The sequence below is a fragment of the Myotis nattereri genome, assembly GCF_964212035.1.
Source record: "Myotis nattereri genome assembly, chromosome: 2".
Classification (NCBI taxonomy): domain Eukaryota; kingdom Metazoa; phylum Chordata; class Mammalia; order Chiroptera; family Vespertilionidae; genus Myotis; species Myotis nattereri.
In genome coordinates this window covers 158020314-158047250 of record NC_138076.1, presented here as the reverse complement: position 1 = coordinate 158047250, position 26937 = coordinate 158020314, and the positions used below count along the sequence as shown (strand labels likewise).

Below are 26937 nucleotides of genomic sequence, written 5' to 3'. Positions count from 1 at the left end.
TTAAGATGTATCTGTTACATCTTGCTTCCAAATCCCCGTGTGTAGCCGGCGCCCAGGCCGCAGCCCTCAGCACAGGTGCAGATGGGCAGGTGCCCCACTCAACACTCCTGCCCAAGCTGTCGGCCTTTAGGCAGTGGAGCAGCTGAGGCACGGCCTGGAATTCAAATATCCTCTTGGCACCACAGGAGCAATCTGGAATATCCTTTCCTTGAGTTATGTTTTTGCCAGAAATTCCAATGGGGGAAATTCCTCTGCCATATCTGAAAATCTCTTCTGGTTTCAGGGCTATTTTCATTTTAAACTTCTGGAAAATTTTAACTCCTCTGGTTTCATGTTTTGCCATGGAATCCAATTCTACCTCAAGTGCTTCAAAACGCCCCCTATAATCTCAGATTCATCTTTTTTTTCTGAAATTTCAGGTGCAATCTCATCTTCTGTTTCCATGATGATGTCAACTAATGGGAAGCTGTGGTCTGGGATTGTGTTGTCCAAATTATCTGCGTGCAAGCCTGTGTATGTCCCGATCTCCAGTCTGGTGCTCCTTACTGCTGTAATGCACCTCGTGATTGGATGTTTTGGAGCTTAGACAGCCGCAAACCTTGCAGAGATGAGCCCCAGAGTTGATCTGGAAGCACAGGATTCATCTTGACTCTGGGAGAGGATCCTCAGGAGGCATCTCTTATGAGTAAAAGTCATTTTCCCTGGGTAGCTGATTTCTAAAAACTTGTTGGGGAACTGCTCACTGCACAGCCACCACTCCAGGTGCCACCTCTGCCAAGCCCAGCCCCACCCCCTTGCAGCTGGGGCTGCCATGGTGCCCAGAGTGCACTCGAAAGATGCACCACCCTCGCTGGAAGGCGAAAGTTGGGCATCTGGGATCTTTAGTTTTATTAGGCACTTGGGAAGGATTAAACAAATTTTGGTGTATCTATCTATACAAGGGAACACTACTCATCGATAAAAATGAAAAATTATCAATACACTCAACAACATGGATGAATCTCAATGAGTGAAAAATGCAAGCAATAAAACAGTGTCTACCATGTTTTTGTATTTATATAAAATTATGTAAACTTCAAACTAAGCTATGGCAACAGAAAGTTACCGCATGAGGGAGGGGCTACAAAGGGCTAGAGGAAAGTTGGAGGTGATAGAAATATGTGTTTTATTGGTGTGGCGATAGTATCAGGGGTGAACCCATATGCAAAATCTCATCAAATTGTACTCTATGTGGAATTTATTGTTCTTTAATTATACCCCAACAACCTTTTGTTTTTATATTTTTATATTATTTGTTAAAACACATGCACCTGCTTTACTTGGTCTTTTCTCACAGCAAAATTTAATTTTTTCATGGGGACTCAAAAGTCAATATTAGTTATTGGTCATCTTGGACTGTATTGAACCCTACCTTGAACTGAGGCATATGGAGGTCATTTCCCTGTTTCTGTTATTCTCAAGGCAAATATACCGATCTTCATAAAATGTTTTCATCAAGTCTATTATAGTCCAGAAGCTGCAAGTGTGAAACAGGGATGAAAGCATTATAATTAACTAGTTATTAATAATAGAAAAGGAGCAAAGGGAAGGCCAGATATTATAAGCATGTCATTTGGCCAGCTTCACCGGGAAGCTGCAACTTTATACTCCCCAGGGATCCAACAAAGGGAGATTAGACATGTGCCCAGTAAAGTTGGAATAATACAGGGGACAATACTTTTTTGTCAGTCACACTTGGGAACAGAGATCACTAGCCAGAATGGGCATAACTACTGCAAGCGCATGAAGATTTGGAATACTTAATCCCCTGAACAAAGATGTTGGCTCTCTTAGTTCCTCTTGGCATGTTTGACTCATGGCCCAGGCTTGGCTTCCTGGCGTCCTCCCATGTAGCCCATGGCCATGTAGACCCCCATGTGCAATGGACTAATGGACTGCAACTAACCAGATGCTGTGCTGGACCCAGCTCCAACATGGAAAGGAAACTCTGGACACTGGCTCTGATTTTAGCCCTACTGAAACCCCAGCTGCACTTCTATGACTGGACTAAAGGAAATGGGACTTTGGAAACCAAGGGGTGTAATTCCATGGAAATAAAGGTTTCTACTATATTGCATCCTCCTGTGGAAGTCTCAGAAAATTCCTTTTCTCAGGATATTTCAAAGACCCCACCCCCAACAGCAACCAGAATAAACGAGTCATGTTCTTCTCAGCTAATATTGACACAAAAAATGAATCTAGGAGGTAATGTAATTGGCATTATTGATTATCTTAACTGTTAGCCTCCATATAGTCTCTACCAACATTAAGATACATATTTAAATTAAATTAAATTAAATTAAATTAAATTAAATTAAATTAAATAGAACATCAATCCAGCCTAACCTCACCTCCCAGTTTACTAAGACAGGAGCCTAGCTATGAACATAGAATGATTGGAAAATCAAAGGGTCTGAGACATTTAAAAGGTATTGGTGCCCTAGCTGGTCTGGCTCAGTGAATAGAGCGTAGGCCTGCGGACTGAAGGGTCCCCAGTTCGATTCCAGTAAAGGGCACATGCCTGGGTTGCGGGCTCAGTCCCTAGTGGGGGGCATGCAGGAGGCAGCCGATCAATGATTCTCTCTCATCATTGATGTTTCTATCTTTCTCTCCCTCTCCCTTCTTCTCTGTAATCAATAAAAATATATATTTTTAAAAAGGTATTGGTACTTGTTCTTAGTCAAGCTCCTTTAATAAATGCTCCACCTCAGGTACATTGAAGGAGATTTTGTGCCTTTCAGTTTCAATCAAGGGATTATAAAAAATTAAATTCTGGTCACATTGTATCTTAAAGTTGATTATATCTTAAAGTTTATGATATAAATCAATCCTTACACTCAAGTGTGAGGATTGGTAAGGACTGTCAGATATAAAGCAACAAAACAGAAGAGCTTTGACAAGTTATAGAAAAGAAACAAGAGTGAAAATCAGAAAATCATACCAGGACATTTCGCAATGTAAATATTTTAAAATAAGTTCTTATTTTCTCATAAATAAATATTCATTTCATATGAGCAGCCCTGATTTTTAGTCAGTTCTCAAAGAATACAGATGGTAGGATATAGTTAACCCAATAATAATTTGGTCAGAGGAGTTTTCACAAACTCACCAAAAGGGATTCTTGCTCCAGCCTTACAGATAATGGACAGTCCACCCAACCTGCACAAGGCAAATAAATCCACAACAGCCTAGTTCTTCAAGAAACTCGCTGTCATGTACAGTTGCATAAAGAGTTCGAACTACTTCATGTACTTAAAGGATATTAAAAGGTCTTCTTTCAACAATGAATTCAGTCCCACCTATTTACTTTTTGTCAACACTAAAGCTATGGATAATGTATTTATTTTGCAAGCAATATACCTTTTGCCTAAAATAAACCAGCCTTCACTGTGACCTAATAAATATTGTATTTAAGTATCATCTAACTGTAAAATAATATTTTTACAACACTAATTATGAGAGGTACATTACACCAATTTTTTTAGATTTAAAAAATTGTAAAACATACACTTTCTTTAAAGAGGCAATGTTAGAGTCCATCTAAAAACTCAAGAATCCTTAAATGGTCAGATCATTAATGACACTGTCTTGAAAAAGAAAAAGAGATAAATGGTGTCACAGATAGGCCAAGGACTAGTGCATGAATTTAATGGCGCAAAAAGTTCACCAACTTTACAAAACTTATGCATAAGAATTTGGTCAGCACTGCCAGTTCAGGTAGTTCTTATATTTTATATGATGGCATTTGTTTAGTTTGCTTCAAGTGTTTTATATAACTTATAAAACTTAATCCCAACAAATTCCCCATAAAATATAGAGAAACACTATGATTAATTTTTATAGTCAGAAAGGTAAAGTTTAAAAATACCTGGCGCAGCCCACAACATATTTATTTAGTAGCAAAGCTTCAGGTATACAACTTCCAAACCAACAGATTTCAGTTTCCCAAGCATTTTTCTTCAAAGGAAAACATTGCCATATATTGTTAAGATGTATGTAAGGATCAAGGCCTTGGACAAAATTATCACAACCTCTATTCATACACTATCTCTAAAGATCTTGGAACTATTGACAAATTTGCCCTTTTTTTGGCGGTTAAATGAAGGGACATGACTCATTTTAAAATATGGAGATTCAAAGTCTAGGGAGGCAATTTGTAATTTTGTTCCAATCTGAGACTTGGCCTGGGAATATCCCTGATAGTCCTAAGGCTTGAAATAGCAACCTCTGCAGCTGTAGCTGGAACTGGGAGCACAGCGGTGGGGCTACTAGGTAATAAGTGTCGGCTGATAAGTGTCTTCTGTTAACAACACAAGGTAGTCCACACAATCCCTTTAAGAATCAGTTAATTTATGTCAGCTTTCTACTAGTAATTTAGTGTAATCTAAACAAGCATATTTTTAATCCTCACCTGAGGATGTTTTCATTGATTTTTAGAGAGAGGAAGGGAGAGAGAAAAATAGTGTGTGTGAGAGAGAGAGATAGAGACATTGAGGGGAAAGAGAAACATCTATCAGTTGTCACCTTTAATCACCCCTAACTGGGGATCAAACGCTGACCAGGAGTCGAACCTGCAACCTTTTAGTGTATAGAATGACGCTAAAACAACTGAAGCCACCCAGCTAAGACTAAACAAATATTTTAATATGTCTATTTTTAAATTAGCACTTTCTCTTTTCACTGAAATTCAGGTATAAAAATTTGCTTACGATTTTTTTACCTTATTAAAACTAGGTATAGTTTTTACTAACATCTAAAGAAGAAACCTATATAGAATTTTTAAAAATATCCAATAATACAAAAACTGATATAAAAATTAAGAGGATGATATATTATTCTGGGGTGAGGAACATGTTAGACAGAATAAAACATTAGAAAAGAAGTTAATATGCCATTATTTTGAACTATTTTAATTTTTTTTCCTTTGGAATAGTTTCTGTATTTCTAGCGTTTGAGCAAGTTTGTTACATATACAAACTTAAACATATCACTAAGTTTTTATAGCTCACATCAAGTGAGGAAATGGGTAGCTATTTGGGATACCATTGTAATTAGCTAGTTATTAATAATAGGAAAGGAGCAAAGGAAAGGCCAGGCATTTTAGGCATGTCATTTGGGCAGCTTCACCAGGAAACTACTTTACATTCCCCAGGGGTCCAACAAAGGAAAGAGGGAAGACAGATGCATGCTCAGTGAACTTGGGGGGACTAGGAAGGTGCTTGCTGTAAATCACACCTAAGAATGGCCAGAAGGGCATGCCCACTGCAAGCATGCAAACATTTGGGAATACACAATCCCCTAAATAAAGGCGTTTACTCACTTGGGCTCTTGGGACTTAATTCCCTGAACTAAGAAGTTTGCTCTCTTGGTTCTCTTGGGATTCCTGTGGCGCAGAGCTTTCGGGATTCTTTTGCTCCTGCTTCCCTGCATTCACCCACATGGCCCATGCTCATGGGCACCTCACACACAATGGACTGTTGGACTGCAACTAGCCTGATGCTGAACTGGACCGGCTCCAACACAGAAAGCAAGCTCTGGACACTGGTTTTGCTTCTACCTTTAAGAAACACCAGCTACACTTCTTTTATGATTGGACTAAGGGAAATGGGACTTTGGAAACCCAGGGGTATAATTCCCCGGAAATAAAGCTTTCTACCATATCTCATCCTCCCCTGGGTGCCTCTGGAAATGCTTATTCCAGTGGTACCCCAAGAATCCCACTCCCCAGAGGCCCATTTTTCTCCAATAACAGTTGCAGAGGGCAGCTGGCTTGCTTTGGCCTCATTGAATATTGCAGATATAATCTTGTGAATTTAGATTCATTAAAATTAATAATGGAAGGATAGGACCAGAAAAAAACTGCACTTTGAATTTTTACTACAATTAGCTTTTAATGTAAACTAAAATGATCTTTCAGATTAATTTTTTAGAAAGTCCTGCCAGTCTCATGTTTAAAACATTAACTTGTTATTATCTAAATAATTTAAATTGTTTCTTAAGGAAGGAGTTGGGGAGAGAAAGAAGAGTTAATATTTTGCACAAAGCAGTTGTCAATTATCAAAGATGTCTGTCTGTTGATGTTGTACTGAAAATATCAAAGTTCATGTTAAGTGTATGTATATGAATGTTTTTCTCTGGAACTGTAATTTTCACTTGTAAGGATAAATTTCCCAATTTAGCATATAATTTGACTAGATTAAAATTGTGGCTCTCCAAAGCATGTGTGTGCCTGTGTGTGTGTGTGTGTGCACTTCCCTCAAGATCATTCCAAGGCTGTTCAGGAATGAGATTTTTCTTCTGACTCTCACATTTTAAAATAGCTCACATAAATTAGGCAGGAACTGCCAACTTTTTTGGTTTATAATTCTCTCTTTGTGCTAATGCTGGTAGAGGGGCATGAGGGAAATGGGGCCATGGGAAAACAATAGGTCCTTTCTTATCTTATTTATCATTCTACATAAACTAGAAGAAAGACAAGAGAGGGAGAAAGAAGGGAGCAGGAAGGGGTGGGGAGGGGGAGAGAGAGAGAGAGAGAGAGAGAGAGAGAGAGAGAGAGAGAGAGAGAGCTTTTCACTAACAGCACCTGAGAAAACACAGACTGAATTGAATTTTTTCATCCCTCTGGCAAACCTGCATGTGCTCTTTGTTTTGGTTAGCCTCAGACAGGAGTTTTTTTGTCTGTGCTCACTAGCCACCTCAGCTCTGACAATTTCAAATTAGGTCACTATTTATAATTCAAGGTATGTGTGAAAAACAAACGGCGGAGGTTGCTCTAAGGTAAAGACATTTAGTAAAAAAGACAGGGATGCCTTTCTTGAATAAAGTGACATTTTTAGTTATTTTTCTAAGTCTATTTCCCTTGAGGTACCCTTGGGTCACCAGTGGAGAAGAACTAAAAGAATCCTAAACATCCCCTGTGGGTCCCTATTGAGTCCCCAGATGTATTTTTTTTTCAAGTAGTTTGTTACTTGTAGGAAGGGTGAACATCTTAATTATTCAATAACTCCTCAAGTTTTACCCAAATGAAGTGTCAAAGAAATAATTTTCCCTTACTTTAATCTTATGTAGCTTGCATTTGATTATACATTTTACCAAAGATTGATTGCTCAACTTCAGGTTTAATTTTAAGATTTAAATGACTGGCTTTTTACCTTACTCTCTTGTATGGCCTGCTTTCTCTACCCCTTGTGACACTAATGAGTCTTAAGGGATATGCCTTTCTCCCCTTTGTTTTTAGGTGCCCTGCTACTGCGGCCTATGGGACCCATACTCTCATAACTTGGGATACAAACCTGTCATAAAACATAAACTCCAGACATATAAATATGGTAGACTTTTGCTAAAAGTCAGATGTATACCTTCAGTCTACATGGACTTTATAGCACAAATAGAACCCATTTTTTCCTGTTTTAAAATAAGAAATTGTAGTCTCTTGATTTGTAGTGTCTCTGTAAGAACAACAGAAGGAACCCTCAGCTAATGTCAGTGTCCATATGCTTCATTAAAGTGACCAGATGTCCTCCATTTGTCAAGAGGGACAGAGGGGTTTTTTTTTCTTCTCATTTCTGCTTATTTCCTCTAAAAAGTCTATCATGGATACATTTGCTGGCTCTCCTCCCAACTCTTAGTCATTCAGGCCTTGCTCTAAGAACACAATAATTGATAACCTAGTGCTTTGAGCTTTGGGACGTGAGGAAATTAAAAATTTTGTTGCTCCTTTGTGGGTTCTGTCGTTTATTGTGTAAAAACGTATATCAGAATTCTCATCCTGCCTATGTAGTCATATAAAGTAAATTAGTAATTTAAAGCAGGCAAGATCCTGTTACTGGGTGAAGTGTGCGTGTGAGTGTGTGTGTGTGTGTGTGTGTGTATGTGTGGGGGGGGCGGGGGGGGTAGGGGTGGGGGGTGTCCTCTTCCCTACTGGATGCTGCTGCTGGGGGTGGAGTCCTTGCATATTCCGAGAAAAGGAATTTTCTGAGACTCGCACGGAAGGATGGGATATGGTAGAAAGCTCTATTTCTGTGGAATTACACTCCCAGGTTTCCAAAGCCCCATTTCCCTTAGTCCAGTCACAGAAGCGTAGCAGTAGGGCTAAAATCAGAGCCAGTGTACAGCGTTTTCTTTCCATATTGGAGTAGGGTCCAGTGCAGCAGTAGGCTAGCTGCAGTCCATTAGTACATTGTGTATGGGCCACACAAGTGAATTCAAGGAAGCAGGAGCGAAAGGGCCCCGCAGATGAGGAGTGAAGCACAATGCTCCAAGAGGAACTAGACAGTGGACTTCTTTGCTCAGGGGATTATAAATTCCAAATTTCTGCAAGTGGCCACACCCATCCTGGCCAACCATCTCTGTCCCCGGGTGTGACTGACAGACAAGTACCGCCCCTATGTCATCCCAACGTTACTGAGTATGTGTCTATTTTCCCTTGGTTGGATTCCTCCCCCAGTGTTTTGCAGGGAACATTCCTATAATGTCTGGCCTTGCCTTTGTTCATTTCCTATTATTAAAAACTTAATTACAATGGTATCACACCAACACACATTTTCAATCTCTTAAGTACTGAATTAAATAATAAAATGTGATCTCTTTACATAACTACTGTCAGGAAAAAATTGTCCGAGATTTGGAAATGGGAGAAAGAGACTACTGGATGTCTTTCAGATGAGGGCTGGGAGTTGTCTGTTGGACTCTTTAATGATTATCAGATCCTTAAGGGGTGTGCACCTTTGAGTAATTTTGTATTGATTAGGTCAGGTATTTGTAAACATTTTAGTCTCAGAATCTTATAATGTTCTTAAAAATTGAGGACCCATGAAAAGTTTAATTTATATGGGTTTTATCTATTGATATTTAGCATATACATTAAAACTAAGAAATTAAAATGTATATTTGTTTATTTATTTTTAATACCAAGAATAAATCAATCACCTTTTAACATAGACACCTGCTCATTTTTAACAAAATGATTATATTTTCTCAAAATAAAATGCTTAGAGGAAGAGCAACATTATTTTACAATTTTGCAAATTTCATTAATGTTTGGCTTGATAGAAGACAGCTGGATTCTCTTGTCTGCTCCCACTTTCAATTAATTTCAGTTCTTTTAGTTGGAGTACATTAAAAAAAAAATCTAACCGCACACAGAGATATAGTTAGAACAAAAAAGAATATTAAAGAGCCCTTTAATATAACTTTGCATGTTCTTTATATTATGCCTTGGTTGACAAATGGTAGTTTCTTGAAGGTTACTGGCAATGTGGAATCTGGAAATATACCAATGAACTTTTCAAAGCGTTCCTTTTAAATGTATTTATCTTGTACTTTAAATGGATCATTTATGTATGTTTGATAATATAACATTGTGCGTTGGTCATTTAGAAAACAATGGTTTGTGGATATAAGCACATTTTCTAAATGTTGACACATTTGACTTCCAATATTTTAAAAAATCAAATTTCTTCATATTACTATCAATCTCAGCAGCCATTTTTTCAAATTATATGATCGAAGCGAAACACATAATTATTGTTGCTTAGAGAATAAGTGTAAAATGAACATGCCATTGATACCAGTGTAATTAGCTAGTTATTATTAATAGGAAAGGAGCAAAGGGAAGGCCAGACATTATAGGCATATCGTTTGGGCAGCTTCACCAGGAAGCTGCAATTTCACAGTCCCTAGGGAACCACCAACCCATATTCCCACCCCCCAGATCACAAGGGGAAGGTGTCCAACAAAGGGGAAATAGACACACGTGCAGTGAAATTGAAGTGACTAGGGAAGGTGTCTGCTAGTCACATGTGAGAACAGAGATCACTGGCCAGGATCAGCATGGCCACGGCAAGCCCATGAACATTTGGTAACACATAATCCCCTAAACAAAGAAATTCTCTTGTTGCTCTTGGCTCTTGGCTCATGGGGCTCTCTCATTCACGCTTCCTTGCGGACCCACATGCAATGTACTGATGGACTGCTGAGCTAGCCTGAGGCTGCATTGGACACTGCTCCAATATGGAATGGAAACTCTGGCACTGACTCTGATTCTAGCCTTATTGAATCCACAGCTACACTTCTTCATTGGCAGGAAAAGGGGGAATGGATCTTGGAAACTCAGGGATGTAATTCCACAGAAATAAAGCTTTCTACAGCATTTCATCCTCCTGTGTGAGCCTCAGAAAATGCTTTTACTCAGGATATTGCTAGGATTCCACTCCCGCTAGCAACATGTGGAGACAAGGACCTCTCCCTACTGGTTAATACCATTAGACCCAGGGAACCCACTAAAATATATTTATTTTAAAGGGATGATTGCCCAAGTATGTAAAACTATAAGCACAAAGGTATTCATCACAGTATTGTTTATAATAAATATTGGAAATAACCTAACAGATTTTCCTTAATAGATAACTTGTTAAATAAAGTGTGTGAATACAAAGAAAACAACAACAAAAAAACAGATTATTTTATACCCACTAAAATACTGTATGTGTGTGTGTGTGTTTAACGTCAAAAAGTGATCACCCCAGTATGTCTAGTATCCATCTGACATTATACATAGTTATTATAGTATTATTGACTATATTTCCTATATTGGACTTTACATCTCCGTGACTATTTTTATAACTGGCAATTTGTTCTTATTAATCCCTTTTACCTTTTTTCATCTATCCTCCCACTTCTACCTACTGTCTAGTGACCATCACTTTGTCTCTGTATCTATGAATTTGTTTCTGTTTTGTTTGTTCATTTATTTATTTACTTATTAGATTCCACATATAAATGAAATCATATGGTATGGTATTTGTAACTGACTTATTTCACTTAGTACAGCACCTTCTAGGCCCATCCATGTTGTTGCAAATAGCAATATTTCACTCTTTTGAATAGCTAGTAATATTCCATTGTGTATATATATATATATATATATATATATATATATATATATATATTCCACATGTTCTTTATCCACTTGTCTATTGGTGGACACTGAGATTGCTTTAATATCTTGGCTATTGTAAGTAATGCTGCAATGAACATAGAGAGGCAGGATAGAAACTCTTAGGGAAAGCTCCTGACAAGTGGAATGAGGAAGTCGAAGTGGATATCACAGGCCAATAAGCTGCTAGGTCCCCTCACTACAGCCTTCACCTTCATGCAGGATCAAAGGGAAACAGTCAATGGCAGGAAGTGCCTGTGGTGGTAGCAGAAGGCAACAACGAGAACTGACTAAAACTACATTAATCCAAGGTAGAGGAAAAGTGACCAGAGACTAGCCCCAAAGCTCATTATGTCATCATTGTAATGAAAACTGACACCACAAGTAGAAGGGGGATGAGGGGAATGAACGCTATGACACTTCTGGAAGACACCCTATTAGAAACAAAACCCTCTCCTAACCAAAGTCAGAATTTGGAACCACAAAGTTGAGAAACAACCCACCCACCCTTGGAACCATAGAAAATCCCCAAAACTGAATGATAGTGGCACACAACTCAGTCCCTAGTTCACTACGTCCACTCAGATGTGTACTTTCACTTATTTCAAGTGGGGTGCTGTGAGACTTGCAGCCAGGGGGGCCAGACAGCAGCCAGTCCTGGGCTCAACCCCTGATCCTGTCTCCAAGAACCCTCTCTTTCTCTACCTAAATAGAAATTGCTTTAGCTCGCACTTTGACTCATTCATGAATTCTTTCTTGTGTGAGTCAAGAGCCTGGAGGTCAAACCATGCCAGGGCAGGGCAGCCAAGACTCAGAACTAGCCCAGTAATAATGAGTGAATATATCTTCTCAAATTATTGTTTTGGACTAAAAGAGAATAATTTTAACCAACTATTTTACATTATAAAGAAATATATTAATAATTGTGAGTATACTAGAAATACTCATGTATGCCATTGTATACATTTTCCATTCATAGAACAGAAGAAATATTCAATAGTTGTATGTCTTTTCTTAAAGGATGGCATACATAAACATTTCTTGTAAAACTATTGAAAATTATTTTAAAATATATTTCCTAAGTACACTTAAAGAGTTTTTTTAAAAATAGTTTTTCTTTATATTCAATTTAAGTTTCTGAGTACTCAAGAGCAGCCATAATAGAATTTAAAAATCACTAAAATGATGATTCAGCAGAACTGGGCTCTCAGAGCTAATAGCTAGAAAAGTATCTCATGAGTAAAACTAAACTGCTGATATACAGGATCTCTGAGTCCTCTAAATTCATAATAAAAGAGAAATTTCTATTCTTTTTAAAGAATTACCTTTCTTTTTATTTTTTTAAAGTAAAATCATGTAACTCCAAATTGATTGAGATAGAATAATATGTATATTTTAATATATTTTCATTTTCTAAAAATAAGCAAAGGGTCTATATTGAATTTCTAATTTAAAAAAATTTCATTGTATTGTATAATGTGTTTTTGAAGCCAAAACTGAAATGTTTTAGAAGCCAAACCCAGTGTAGAAGATTGGTATTATTATTGCATCCACAGAAGTCATAGTTTCTTATTTGGCTATATACCAATACAGGAAGAGAAAACCAAAACAAAAGATTTTTTTTTTTAATTTATTGCTTAAAGTATTACAAAGGGTATTACATATGTGTCCATTTTATCCCCCCGCCCTAGACAGTCCCCTAGCCTCCCCTATCCCCCAGTGTCTTATGTCCATTGGTTATGCTTATATGCATGCATACAAGTCCTTTAGTTGATCTCTTACCCCCCTACCTCCTGCCCCCCCAACCCTCCCCGGCCTTCCCGCTGCAGTTTGACAATCTGTTTGAGGCAGCTCTGCCTCTGTATCTATTATTGTTCATAAGTTTATAATGGTATTTATTGTCGATGAATGAGTGAGATCATGTGGTATTTTTCCTTCATTGACTGGCTTATTTCACTTAGCATAATGCTCTCCAGTTCCATCCATGACGTTGCAAATGGTAAGAGTTCCTTTCTTTTTAGAGCAGCATAGTATTCCATCGTGTAGATGTACCACTGTTTTCTAATCCATTCATCTACTGATGGGCACTTAGGCTGTTTCCAGATCTTAGCTATGGTGAATTGTGCTGCTATGAACATAGGGGTGCATATATCCTTTCTGATTGGTGTTTCTGGTTTCTTGGGATATATTCCTAGAAGTGGGATCACAGGGTCAAATGGGAGTTCCATTTTCAGTTTTTTAAGGAAACTCCATACTGTCTTCCATAGTGGCTGCACCAGTCTGCATTCCCACCAGCAGTGCACAAGTGTTCCTTTTTCTCCACATCCTCTCCAGCACTTGTCGTTTGTTGATTTGTTGATGAAAGCCAGTCTGACAGGTGTGAGATGGTACCTCATTGTCGTTTTGATTTGCATCTCTCAGATGATTAGTGACTTTGAGCATGTTTTCATATGTCTCTTGGCTTTCTGAATGTCCTCTTTTGAAAGGTGTCTATTTAGGTCCTTTGCCCATTTTTTTGATTGGATTGTTTATCTTCCTTTTGTTGAGTTGTATGAGTTCCCTATAAATTTTGGAGATTAGGCCCTTATCAGATATGACATTGGCAAATATGTTTTCCCACACAGTGGGTTTTCTCGTTGTTTTGTTGATGGTTTCTTTTGCTGTACAGAAGCTTTTTATTTTGATGTAGTCCCATTTGTTCATTTTCTCTTTAGTTTCAAGTGCCCTAGGAGCTGTATCAGTGAAGAAATTGCTTCGGCATATGTCTGAGATTTTGTTGCCTTTGGATTCTTCTAGAATTTTTATGGTTTCCTGTCATACATTTAAGTTCTTTATCCATTTTGAGTTTATTTTTGTGTATGGTGTAAGTTGGTGGTCTAGTTTCATTTTCTTGCATATATCTGTCCAATTTTCCCAACACCATTTATTGAAGAGACTATCTTGGCTCCATTGTATGTTCTTGCCTCCTTTGTCAAATATTAATTGAGCATATTGGTTCGGGCCGATTTCTGGGCTCTCTATTCTATTCCATTGATCTATATGCCTATTCTTGTGCCAGTACCAGGCAGTTTTGAGAACAGTGGCTTTGTAATACAACTTGATATCTGGTATTGAGATCCCAACTACTTTGTTCTTTTTCAGGATTGTTGCAGCTATTCGGGGTCTTTTTTTATTCCAGATGAACTTAGATTGCTTTGGGTAGTATGGACATTTTAATGATGTTGATTCTACCAATCCATGAACACGGAATGTTCTTCCATCTGTTTATGTCTTCCTCTATATCTTTTTTCAGCGTCCTGTAGTTTTCTGAGTAGAGGTCTTTTACCTCTTTAGTTAAGTTTATTCCTAGGTAGCTTAATTTTTTTGGTGCGATGGTAAACGAGGTTGTTTTTATAATCTCTCTTTCTGAAAGTTCACTATTGGTGTATAGAAATGCCTCAGATTTCTTGGGGTTAATTTTGCATCCTGCTACATTGCCAAATTCATGTATTAAGTCTAGTAGCTTTTTGATGGAGTCTCTAGGGTTTTCTATGTATAATATCATGTCGTCTGCAAATAAGAACAGTTTTACTTCCTCTTTTCCAATTTGGATGCCTTTTATTTCTTCTTCTTGCCGAATTGCAATGGCTAACACTTCCAGTACTATGTTGAACAGGAGTGGTGAGAGGGGGCATCCCTGTCTTGTTCCTGTTCTTAGGGGAAATGGTGCTAGTTTTTGTCCATTGAGTATGATGTTGGCTGTGGGCCTGTCATATATGGCTTTTATTATGTTGAGGTATGATCCTTCTACTCCCACCTTGCTGAGAGCTTTTATCAAAAATGGGTGTTGAATTTTGTCAAATGCTTTTTCTGCATCAATTGATATGACCATGTGGTTTTTTTCTTTCAATTTGTTTATGTGATGTATCACATTTATTGATTTGCGGATATTGTACCATCCTTGCTTCCCTGGGATAAATCCTACTTGGTCATGGTGTATGATCTTTCTGATGTACTGCTGGATCCGATTTGCTAAGATTTTGTTGAGGATTTTGGCATCTATGTTCATGAGGGATATTGGCCTGTAATTCTCTTTCATTGTGTTGTCTTTACCTGGTTTTGGTATTAGGGTGATGCTGGCTTCATAGAATGAGCTTGGAAGTGTTCCTTCCTCTTGAATTTTTTGTAGTAGTCTGAAGAGGATAGGTTTTAGTTCTTCCTTGAATGTTTGGTAAAACTCCCCTGTGAAGCCGTCTGGTCCTCGGCTTTTGTTTGCTGGAAGCTTTTTGATGACTGCTTCAATTTCTTCCATAGTTATTGGCCTATTGAGATTTTTAGATTCTTCCTGATTGAGTTTTGGAATGTTGTATTTTTCTAGGAATTTGTCCATTTCCTCCAGGTTGTCTAGTTTGTTGGAGTAGAGCTGTCCATAGTATTTTTTAACAATCATTTGTATTTCTGTGGGGTCTGTTGTTATTTCGCCTCTATCGTTTCTGATTTTGTTTATTTGGGTCCTCTCTCTTTGCTTCTTGGTGAGTCTGGCTAGAGGTTTGTCAATCTTGTTTATCCTTTCAAAGAACCAGCTCTTGGTTTCATTGATTTTCTATATTGTTTTTTTGGTCTCTATGTCATTTATTTCTGCTCTAATCTTTATTATCTCCTTCCTTCTGTTCACTCTGGGGTTTTCTTGTTGCTCTCTTTCTAATTCTTTGAGTTGTAGAGTTAGCTGATTTACTACCATTTTTTCTTGTTTTTTTGAGATAGGCCTGTAGAGCTATAAACTTCCCTCTCAGGACTGCTTTCATTGTGTCCCATAGGTTTTGGATTGTTGTGTTTTCATTGTCATTAGTTTCCAGGATGTTTCGAATTTCTTCTTTGATTTCATTGGTAACCCAATCAATATTTAATAGCATGCTATTCAGCTTCCAGGTGTTTGAGTATTTTGGGTTGTTTTTATTGTAGTTTATTTCTAATATTATGCCATCGTGGTCTGCGAAGACGCTTTTTATGATTTCAATCTTCTTGAATTTGTGGATACTTTGCTTGTGACCCAATATATGGTCTATTTTTCAATATGTCTTATGAGCATTTGAGTAGAATGTATATTCCCTGGCTTTGGGGTGAAGTGTTCTGAAGATGTCTATTAAGTCCATCTGATCTAGTGAGTCATTTAGGATTGCTGTATTTTTGCTGATTGTTTGTCTAGAGGGCTTATCCAGTGTTGTCAGTGGTGTATTGAAGTCCCCTACTATGATTGTATTGTTGTCGATCTCTCCTTTGATATCTTCCAGGAGTTTTTTTTTTTATGAATTTGGGTGCTCCTGCATTGGGTGCATATATGTTTACCAGGGTTATATCTTCTTGTTGTATTGATCCCTTTAGTATTATGAAGTGGCCTTCCTTATCTCTTATTATGGCCTTCACTTTGAGGTCTATTTTGTCCGATATAAGTATTGCTACCCCAGCTTTCTTTTCCTTTCCATTTGCCTGAAAGATATTTTTCCATCCTTCCACTTTCAGTCTGTGTGAGTCCCTTCTAATGAGGTGGGTTTCTTGTAGACAGCAGATGTATGGGTCATGTTTTTTTATCCATTCAGCCACTCGATGTCTTTTGTTTGGAGCATTTAGTCCGTTTACGTTTAAAGTTATTATTGAAAGGTACTTGTTTGTAGCCATTTCTGTTTTTGTGTGGCTGTTTTCTTTCTGAGCTTTTTATTTCTTATTTTTATACCAGTCCCTTTAGCATTCCTTGCATTGCTGGCTTGGTGGTGATAAACTCCCTTACCCTTTTTTTGTCTGTGAAGCTTCTTATTTCCCCTTCAAGTTTGAATGATAGCCTTGCTGGATAGAGTATTCTTGGATTCAGTCCTTTGCTTTGCATCACTTTGTAAATTTCTGTCCATTCTTTTCTGGCCTGATGTGTTTCTGTTGAGAAATCATTTGACAATCTAATGGGAGATCCCTTGTATGTAACTTTCCGTCTCTCTCTTGCAGCCTGTAAGATTCTCTCTTTGTCCTGAACATTTGCCATGGTAATTATGATGTGTCTTGGTGTGGGTCTTTCCGGGTTCACCTTGTTTGGGACTCTCTGGGCTTGTGTGACTTTTTTCTTCCCCACCTCAGGGAAGTTTTCTGATATTATTTCTTCTAATAGGTTTTCTAATCCTTGTTCATCCTTCTGTTGTTCTGGTACCCCTATTATTCGTATGTTGTTTCGTTTCATGTTGTCCCAAAGCTCCCTTAGGCTCTCCTCCTGTCTTTTAATTTTTTTCTCCAATTGCAGTACATTTTGGGTGTGTTTTGCTTCCTTGTCTTCTAATTCACTAATTCGGTCCTCCGCTTCTCCTAGTCTACTGTTGATACTTTCAATGGAGTTTTTCATTGCAGCTATATCACTCTTCATTTCTTCTTGGGTCTTACTTAAGTTGTTGATTTTTTCATCTGTTTCTTCTAGCTTCTTCCATATGTTACCGATTTTTTCATCTGTTTCTTCTTGCTTCTTGCAGAGGTTGTCGATTTTTTCCTCCACTCGGTTTATGCACTCTAGGACCCTTATTCTGAATTCTTTTTCTGCCATGTTGCATGCCTCTGTATTACTTAGCTGCTTTTCTGGAGAGTCCTCCTTCTCTTTCCTTTGGGGGTTTCTTTGTCTACCCATGTTTGATCTCACTGACATAACTAGACGTTGAGTCGTTCAGTGGTTGCTCCCTTGGTGGCAGTGACTTCTTGGTCTGTGGTTGCTCTTTGGGCGGTTGCGGTAGCAGCTGCTCTTCAGTTGGCAGCAGCTCCTCTGGTGGGTGCTGTTCACAGCTGTGGTGGCTCTTCTGGCTGGTGGGGCGAGGTTTCATGTACAGGGGCTGTTCCTCAGCAGTGGGTGTGGTGCTCAGGAGGTTGCTGTTGCTTGGATCTGCTGCGTTGATTTAAAGGCACAAAATACAACACAACAAGGCACCACGTACCAGGCACTATACACAAATATATTCACGATATTAATAACCCCAAATAAAGGTGACCACCTGAATTAAGAGAATTAGGGGATAAGGAAGAAGGAAGAGAAAAAGATAAAAGAGGAAAAAAAAGAAAAGTAGGGACCAAAAAAAGGAGTGGAAAAATGAAATTTGGAAAAAGGAGGGGGGGAAATAAAAGCGAGAAAAGAAAAGAAAAGAAAAGAAAAAAAAAGAGCGAAAAGAGAGAATGAAGTGGAAGAGGGGAAGAGACTTTTTTATATGAGGAGAATACTCCTATAGAACAGCCATTAATCCCAACAAATTCCAGAAACAGCTCCCTGGAGATGAATGCAAACTAGAAATAACCAATAATATAACGATGAAAATAGAATGGAGAACACTAATCCCAAAATAAAATAAAGAGAAAATAAAATGGCACTTTAAAAAAAATGGTAAAATGGTAGCAGTAATAATACTGGTTAAAAATAAGAAGGTAGTAATTAAAAGGGTAAAATCAGGTGATGGAAAAAGAAGGAAAAAAAAAGAAGAAAAAAAAGAAAAGAAAGAAAAAATTGGTTTCTTAGTTAAAAGGTGAAAAAAGAAAAAAAAAATTGCAGTAGTGAAGGTCCTTCGATTCTTCTATTCTTCAGTGTGGCTCGCCTTAGACCTGCCAGGTATTCAGGAGAGTGTTGAGTTTCCCTGCGATACACTGTTCCTCTGTGTTGTAAACGACAGTCCTTATTTTAAAGCAATCCGCATTTGTTTCCCAGACTGCCTTATTTTGTGTTTAGCAAAGAGTCAGTTTGTGGGTCAGCCTCTGGGTGGCAGTGTTCTGGGGTTGGCCTCTGAGGCTATAGGGCCTCTCTGTCCAGTGGAAGTTCACTGCCCAGAGCTGGCTGCATAATAGTTAGTTACTGGCGCTGTGTTGTTGCTGGAATTGAAAATATCCCTCTATAGGCCAGACCCTGTTAACTCCCAGGGACTGATCAGGTTATTTTAATCCTTGATCTCATACAGGGTGGAATCTGGGTGTGGCTGTGCTCCTTGCCTGGGGGTTGGGGGGAGGAGTCTCACTCTCCAGAGAGAATGGCTGCCCCAGACCTGGGCTCAGGGGTGTCTCAGCACTCAATTCGCTGCCACCTCTCCCGGCCCCCCTCTCTCTTCAGTCTCTCCCCAGATTCCACTCCTCCGCACACTCTCCCTCTCTTCAGCACAGGTGAGTGTCTGTATCCGAAATGTCCCATGAACAGGATTCAGTGAAAACAAACAAACAAACGCCGGCCACGGAAACGGGAAAGGCTTGGTTTCTGTAAGCTTCTTCTCTTACCGGGACTGCATGGTCTGGTCAGCTCTTCAGGCTGCCCCCTTTAGGCTCAGTCCTCTGTGATCACAGAACCCAGCTCTCAATTCCCCAGGTGGCGCCAGGAATCCCGCGGTTCTCCTTTCCCCCGTCAGGGGCTGTGCCTGTCCCAAGGGACATGGCTGTCTGCCACGCGGTCTCCCTCCGACTCTCTGGGCTCAGAGGTCTGGCAAACTTTCCTGCCCAAATCCCTGTTTTTTTTACCTTTCCAGGGGAGTTCTGCTCTTCCCGGCTGCAAACCGTCTCACCAGTTGAGCAATTTCGCCAATTCGGGGTGGATGTTACTAGTTTCAGCTGCTCACTGCATTTGCTCCGGGACACGACCTGGGATGCGTCTGCCTATACCGCCGCCATCTTCCGTCTCCAACAAAAGATTTAAAACATTTAAAAAGCCAACCTGAAAATAATTTTTATCTTAATCATAACTTTTCATCTTAATGGTAAATAATTTTCATCTTAATGATGAAGTAATTTTTACTATCCAAGAATCTTTCTATATCTCAGTTGTAAAAAAACCAAAATAGTTTTACTGTCTCCAAACAATGTCTGGCTTATTTTTCATGTATTCCCATTTTGCTACCTTGTTTAATGATAATTAAAGAAAATTTAAATAGATCTCTCACTAAAAACAAATAGGCAAACAGCAGCAAAAAGAACAATAAAATATCTTTCTCTCACTAAAACCAATAAAATATTGTTTTAATTTCTTGGCAACTATGGTAATGTTTTTGTTGTTTAAATCATATGCACCTAGGTGTTACTGGATAGGAGGTCCTGGCTGCCAATAGGGGTAGGGTGGATTTTTTCTGATATTCCAAGAAATAAGAATTTTTAAGACTTGCATGGGAGGATGAAGTAGTGTAGAAAGATTTATTTCTCTGGAATCAAACCCCTGAGTTTCCAAAGTCCCATGTCCCTCAGTTCCACCAAGAAAGAAGTCCTATTTTTGCCTTTAGCAGGGCTAAAATCAGAGCAGTGTCCATTTCCTTTCCATGGCTGCACAGTCTAATACAGCATCAGGCTACATTAATTTGGGTTTCCTGCTGCAGTCCATCAATCTGTTGTGGGCCATGTGGGCGGATGAAAGGAAGCCAGAGCAAAAGAGCCCCATGAGTCACAAGAGAAAGAGAACTTCTTTGTTTAAGAGATTAGTATTCCCAATTTTGTGTGTACTTGCAGCAGCCATATGCATTTTGACCAATCATCTCCGTTCCCAGGTTTGACTGACAAGCAAGTATCTTTCCTATGTTACCCCCACTTTATTGGGCATGTGTCTATCTTCCCTTTGTTCGGCCCCTTTCCCCAGTGTTTTGCAGGGAATAAGCTAGTGGTTCCTTGGGAAATGCAAAGTTGCAACTTCCTGGTGAAGCTGCCCAAATGATGCCTATAATGTCTGGCTTTCCTCTTTGCTTCTTTTCTGTTATTAATAATAATTAGCTGATTACAACAGTATCATAAGGAGGATTTAAAGTGCTGTAAATTTGGGAGGAAAATTCACAGAATTTGCCGTTTTGGTTCATGTGGATTCACCCAGTCTAGTTTTATTTAAGTTAGGTTTCAAGTGAATCCAAAATTTCTAAACAAGGCCTGATATTGCTGCCAATATTTGCATGAGTGTAAACTATTATTATCCCTAATGATAACAAAAGCAAGCATTATGCATTTCTAAGTACTCATTGCACATAAAATGCTTAATGGCATTTTCAATTTTTGAAGGAGCCGCTTTTATGGTATATGAATTAGAACATACTGAACTAAAAAGTTGATTTTATAAAATTTTAGCATTAGTAAGATGGAAACAAACAATTTAGGCCCATTGAAAAAACATGATCACTTATTAGGGACAAATGAAAAAGTATATATTTTTATCATGTGTTAAATCATACATGTTTTTATATGCCCTAAAACAATCTGAATACTATTGAAGAAATTATTTTTCTAAGAAGTGCTTTGTTTGATATTAATGCATGTACATTGGAAAATGTTTTCTTTCTTTCCCATACATGTGTTTATATGTTTTCACTAGAAGCCCAGTGCACAAAAATTCATGCACTGAGGGGTGGGAGGAGTCCATCAGCCTGGCTTGTGGCTGAGCCGAGCTTCCCCTGTGGGAGTGCACTGACCACCAGGGGGCAGCTCCTGCATTGAGCGTCTGCTCTCTGGTGGTCAGTGCGATTCATAGTGACCAGTCATTCCTAGGGGTTCTGCCCTTAAGGTCAATTTGCATGTTATCTTTTTATTATATAGGATAGCAAATTACTTGCTTTCCAGCCATATCTCTTCTAATGTCTTACTAAAGAAAAGTGTAGGCAAACTATATAGAGTATGATGGTATGCAGGGTGAAGGGAGTTTTCACAATGAATTAATTATATTTATGTAGTACTTTTATTTACAAAGTTATTTACATACAGTGTTTCATTGCTCATTAAAACAACTCCACGGTGCAAATATTATCTACAGTGATCAGATGATGACACTGAGGCCCAGAGAGATGAACAATTCCTAGTTATCTGGTGAATTTAAAAAAAGTGTCCACCTCTTCTGACCTCCTATCGAATGTTCTTTTCACTACCACACTGAGGGAGGGGATCATTAACTCAAATACTGGAGGCTATCATGCTGACATGAATCCTTGATCATAATTGACCTAAATTATTCTGATCTACAACGGTTTAAATTAAAATCCAACAAATAATTGCTCAATTTCACTTTATGCTGACTACAGAGACCTGGCCTTAGAGGGCCTGAAAAGGAAAATCTATTACTCAGAAAATAAAGAAAAGCTTTTATTGAATTGAATTAAAGTGATTCATTTATTTTTTTTTTCTTCTTTAAAGATCTTTTCATTGATTGTTATTTTTAAAAATCCCTTAGGAAATTCTTTATAAATGAATAAGGTTGATTTTGTGATAAAACTAAGTTCTGCTACTTACTTTTTTCCTCCCTGGGAGTGCTTGGAACTTTTTCCCTCTTCACATCTACTTTTACTTCGTCTATACATCCCCAAGTAGCTTTTTTTCATTCTTTCTACCCTTTAATCTCTTTTCTGCTCACCTTAGGTGTGCTTACTGCAAAGATCCATTTGTTGTAGGGTATTTAAGAGTAAAAATTTAAAGAACAGAGTAATGTATTTAATATTCATCCACTATTGATTCTGCCTTCAAAGCATCTATTGAGCTGAAATATTTTTTATTATAGCCAAATTTTTACTCAGTGTCTCATGCTGTTGAACAAAATCTTTTGAGATTTTACTTAGTGTAGGGGTCTGCCCTAAGTACTGGGAATAAAAAGGTGATTGGGACCCAGTCTTTGATCTTGAGAAGCCTTGAGTTCAGTAAAATATTCCAGGTTAGTAAGTTGGCATGCTTATTTTGGGCCTACTTTCAGATTATTACCACAATTTTTGATAGGTCTTTGATTTAGCCATGACTCTGTGACCGGCACCCCACACGAGGGCCTTTCACTGGTTATATCACGTTGGAAGGGAACGGGTGGGCAGGTGGGTAGACCACTAGGCCTCTGCGGGCAAGGAAAGCCAGCTTACCAAAGAGTGGGCTGCTTACACAGACTCAGTGTTGCCAACCAGGGAAGAGTTAGGGTTTGAAGAGCCGTAGTCAATTATGTATTAAAGAAAAATTACAACTCATTTTCTGACATTGCGTCTGACTGATTTAATTACCTTTTTTTTTCATTTTTTAAAAACTGGTTTGAATTTCCTAGCTGCTATCACTACAAAACCTGCGTCTTGTTAGTTCAGAGGGATAATACTTGGAAGAGATTTATATAAATCACTTCAGACACATATCAATACTAAGGGTTTTTCATAATCATTATGAGATATTGTCTAGCTGTGAAGTAGGATTTTTTCCAAGATTTCCAAATGGTTACTAAAAACAGTGAAACCCTATATTTTATTGGCAAAGAGCTATAAGGATTTGTCCCTTCATCAAGAATTGCTAAATGCTTTAGTGTATAAATTGTTTATACGTTTACTACGCCCTCCACCCAAATCTGTTCCACTTGAGTGTGAGTGCAGGTTCTTTGCTTACGGTCTCCTAGGCAGTACAGGCCTCTACAACCCACATGTGACTGAAGCCAAGATGAGATGAGAGTGTGATCTGATCACGAATGGAAATGTTTAAACATTGTTGGCGTGGATCCACTCAAAGTTACTGGGTTTCCACTTGAGATGGAGCCTAGAAATGTATTTTAAATGACATTCCATCTTCCCTTCTGCTTGTCTCTGAAAACCCTTGCCTCTCTCTTGTAGCCGATGTGACATATAAACTCCTCCAGGAGGACAGGCAGACAAGCACAGGGTTTGGTTCCCAGCCAGCTTTGTTCCAACAGTTGTACGAGTGCCACATTCATGAAGCAAATGCTCACTTTCTGGCCCCACTACATTATTCCAAGTTTTCTTTCCAGATGGCTGTGCAGCGTCAGCTCCACCAGCAGGCTCCAGTCTTTATCTACCCAACAAAAGACACATCTGCTTGACCGTGGAATATTAGCATAGCATTTCTCATCACAATACCAAGAATCATGCAACTGGAGATATACACATAAAAGACAATCTTGTGAAGTTAATAGTGGCATGGAATTGTTTTTTCTTGGCCACCCAGCCTCAGAAATGATATGTCCTATCTTTAATGTCAGGAGGATACATTCTTTCATTTAAACATTCAATCAGTTATTAAAAAATCATTTGCTGAGAACCATTCTCTGTGCTAGTTGCTGGAGATATGGAAACAAAAGAGACATGTTTCATTTCTATAGGCCATCCTATATAATAAAAGCCTAATATGCTAAGTGTCTGGTTGTCTGATCGTGCATTCAACCAATTAAAGCATAATATGCTAATGATATGTTAAGGCTGCTCAACCACTAGCTATGACATGCACTGACCACCAGGGAACAGACAGTCAACTGGTTGACCAGTCACTATGACTTGCACTGACCAGGGGCAGATGCTCTGACCAGTAGGTTAGCTTGCTGCTGAGATCCAGCCAATCGGGACTGAACGAGATGGGCCGGACATGCCCTGGAGCCTTCCCATAGTCCCTCCCTGGATGGCCAACCTCTTGCATCCCTCCCTGGCCCTGATCGTGCACTGGTGGGGTCCCTTGGCCTGGCCTGCACCCTCTCACAAACTGAGACTCCTTGGGGGATATTGGAGAGCCGGTTTTGGTCTAATCCCACAGGCCAGGCCAAAGGACCCCACTGGTGCACGAATTCATGCACCAGGCTACTTGTAGACTTATAAACAAGTATGAGACAGATTGAGGAGGACACGCCTGAAGGTAACAGAAGAGGCAGAGTAAACAACATTGCTCTGGGGAGGGAAAACTGTAGAAGCAGGGAAGGCTCCACAGAGGAAAGGCCTTCTGCTGAGCACTTGCTGATTTTGACTGATTGATTTGTTTCTGTTTCTTATTGTCTCCCAAAGTGAAGGAAATACCTTACTCAACTTAACATTCATAATTTAACTTCATGCGAATGACCTATTTTAATCCCCACAATAAATGCCTGGTATGTGTGTAATTCCTTTTTACACATGAGAAAGCTGACCCTCAGAGATTAAGTGACTTACTCAAGGTCACATAGCTGGTAATTGGAGAAACTGGAGCTAAAAATACTCTCCTGGCACCAATTCTCCTGCTTTTTTTCACCAACATGCAGTCTGTACTTAATGGAATTTTGGCTTCATAGCCATAATATTTTGTGACTTAAAGTCAGCTCACAACTGATTATCCAATTTGATTTTGGTTGACCCAAATGCTAAAGAATTTCTCCCTGTTTTGTTTTTTTTTAATGTAAGTATTAAAAGAACAAAGAAAATTACAGAAATAATGTTTATTGTGTAATTATTAAACACCAGGCACGGTATTTGTACTTGAGAGATTCAACTCATAATAATTTTATAATAGGGCACTTTGTTTCCATGTTATAGATAAGCAACCGAATCTTGGAGTAATGAAGTAACTTGCCCAAAGTTGCACGCTATGCATGTAGAAGAGCTTGGATTTAGTCCCAGTCGTCTGATTCCAGAACTCAGAGACTTCACCACTAATATCTGATGAGACACAGCGCTAGTCCATTCTGATAGCTCAAGAATTAATGAAACAAATGGCCCACGCTATCTGGAGAGCCTTTCTAGACTTTTAAAAATATAAGATTATTCTACTGTATAAACCTGAATGGAATGTAGAAAAGATGTGATATTGGGAAGCCTATACTATGCTTTTTCCCCATTCATCACTATATCTGTTTTAAAACATAAGATGTTGCAATAGCTTCAGATTTATGCATAACACATTTGCATATTAGTGATGGCTTTTAGACAGCAAAGCAAGTGTACGTAGTGTGTGCTGAATGCCCCCGCATCCATCTCTTCCGTTCACATTGTCCGATAAGTGTTTTCCCAAAAATATAGTGGTGATACCTTGTCACTATCACTTTGGCTTACCTTCTAGATTTGGCCAAGAACTAGGAGAATCTGTCGTTTCGACTTTTCAAATTTGTTTGTATTTATCTCTATCTTCAAAGGGCTTCTGGGTTTTTCTCTGCAGAGCATGTAGGAAAAAGAGGAAAAAAGTTGGGAGAAAGAAGAAAAGAGACAATATAAATTCCTGGAGTCTGAGAATCAGAGTGCCTTCTTTTAATTCATGACTCTAAATTGGGCTCCGTAGATGCTAAATTAGAGTGTTGTCATCTAGTAGACTTAGAGATGTCTGGATTCTCAGAGGAACGTTGTGGTTAGTGTGGTATTTTACACAATATTAGAAACTAGTGATGAAAGGAACTTGTGGATGAGTCACCCATTTAGTGCAGCAAATGCTCTGGTTCTTGTTCATTAAATAAAATAACAACAACCAACAAACAAAAGTAAATAAGATATAAACACCCACTATGACACAGAATGGACTTACAGAATATCTGTTTAAATTTTTAAATATATATATACTAGAGGCCTGCGCAAGAAATTTGTGCACAGGTAGGGTCCCTAGGCTGGCCGCTGCCACTGGTCGCCCTCTGTGTGTGGGACAACCAGAGAGGCAATTGGGGCTCCGGTGCTGCCCGCGTCCGCAGCCACTCACCTCCAGTTCCCCATTCTCCATCAGACGTTCGGAGTCTGCCACCCGGAGGGAGGAACTGAGAGGTTGGTAGTGCCTGCATTGAGCGTTTGCCCCCTGGTGGTCAGTGCACGTCATAGCCGACTGGTCTTTCTGCCATCCGGTTGATTTGCATATTACACTTTTATATATATATATATATATATATATATATATATATATATATATATATATATAGTTCTTGAACCAATTTCTAGATTGTTTATGCTTTAGTCATGTGATAGGTCAGGGATCTAACTGTATTTGAAAAAACTAAATAGGCACCATTTGTCCTAATTGGAAAGCCAGATTTCATAGCAATTATAGTACATGGATTAAATAGCAATTGAAGGGCAGAGGAAATACCAAGAAGTCCATGCACCTGTTACCGATGAGTGTCGCAGGCTAAGGGTGTGTGAGCTATTCCATGAATCAGGATCAAAAAACAAAACTTAAACCTAAGAAGAAAAAAGACCGTCATTGGCATGGGGTGGCACTTGATTTAATCAGACACCTTACATTGAGGGTATATATTTATGTTGAAAATAAATTAAATATTAAAG

The 26937-nt window shown here is 38.7% G+C and overlaps 1 pseudogene across 1 annotated transcript; it reads right to left on the bottom strand.

Moving 5' to 3' along the window:
- LOC308513899 (programmed cell death protein 2-like) lies at positions 1 to 26438 on the bottom strand (annotated as a pseudogene). The gene is made up of 2 exons: positions 26360 to 26438; positions 1 to 723 (listed from the first exon to the last, which is right to left on the bottom strand). The product of its transcript is annotated as a programmed cell death protein 2-like (transcript).
- Positions 26439 to 26937: the final 499 nt, after the last annotated feature.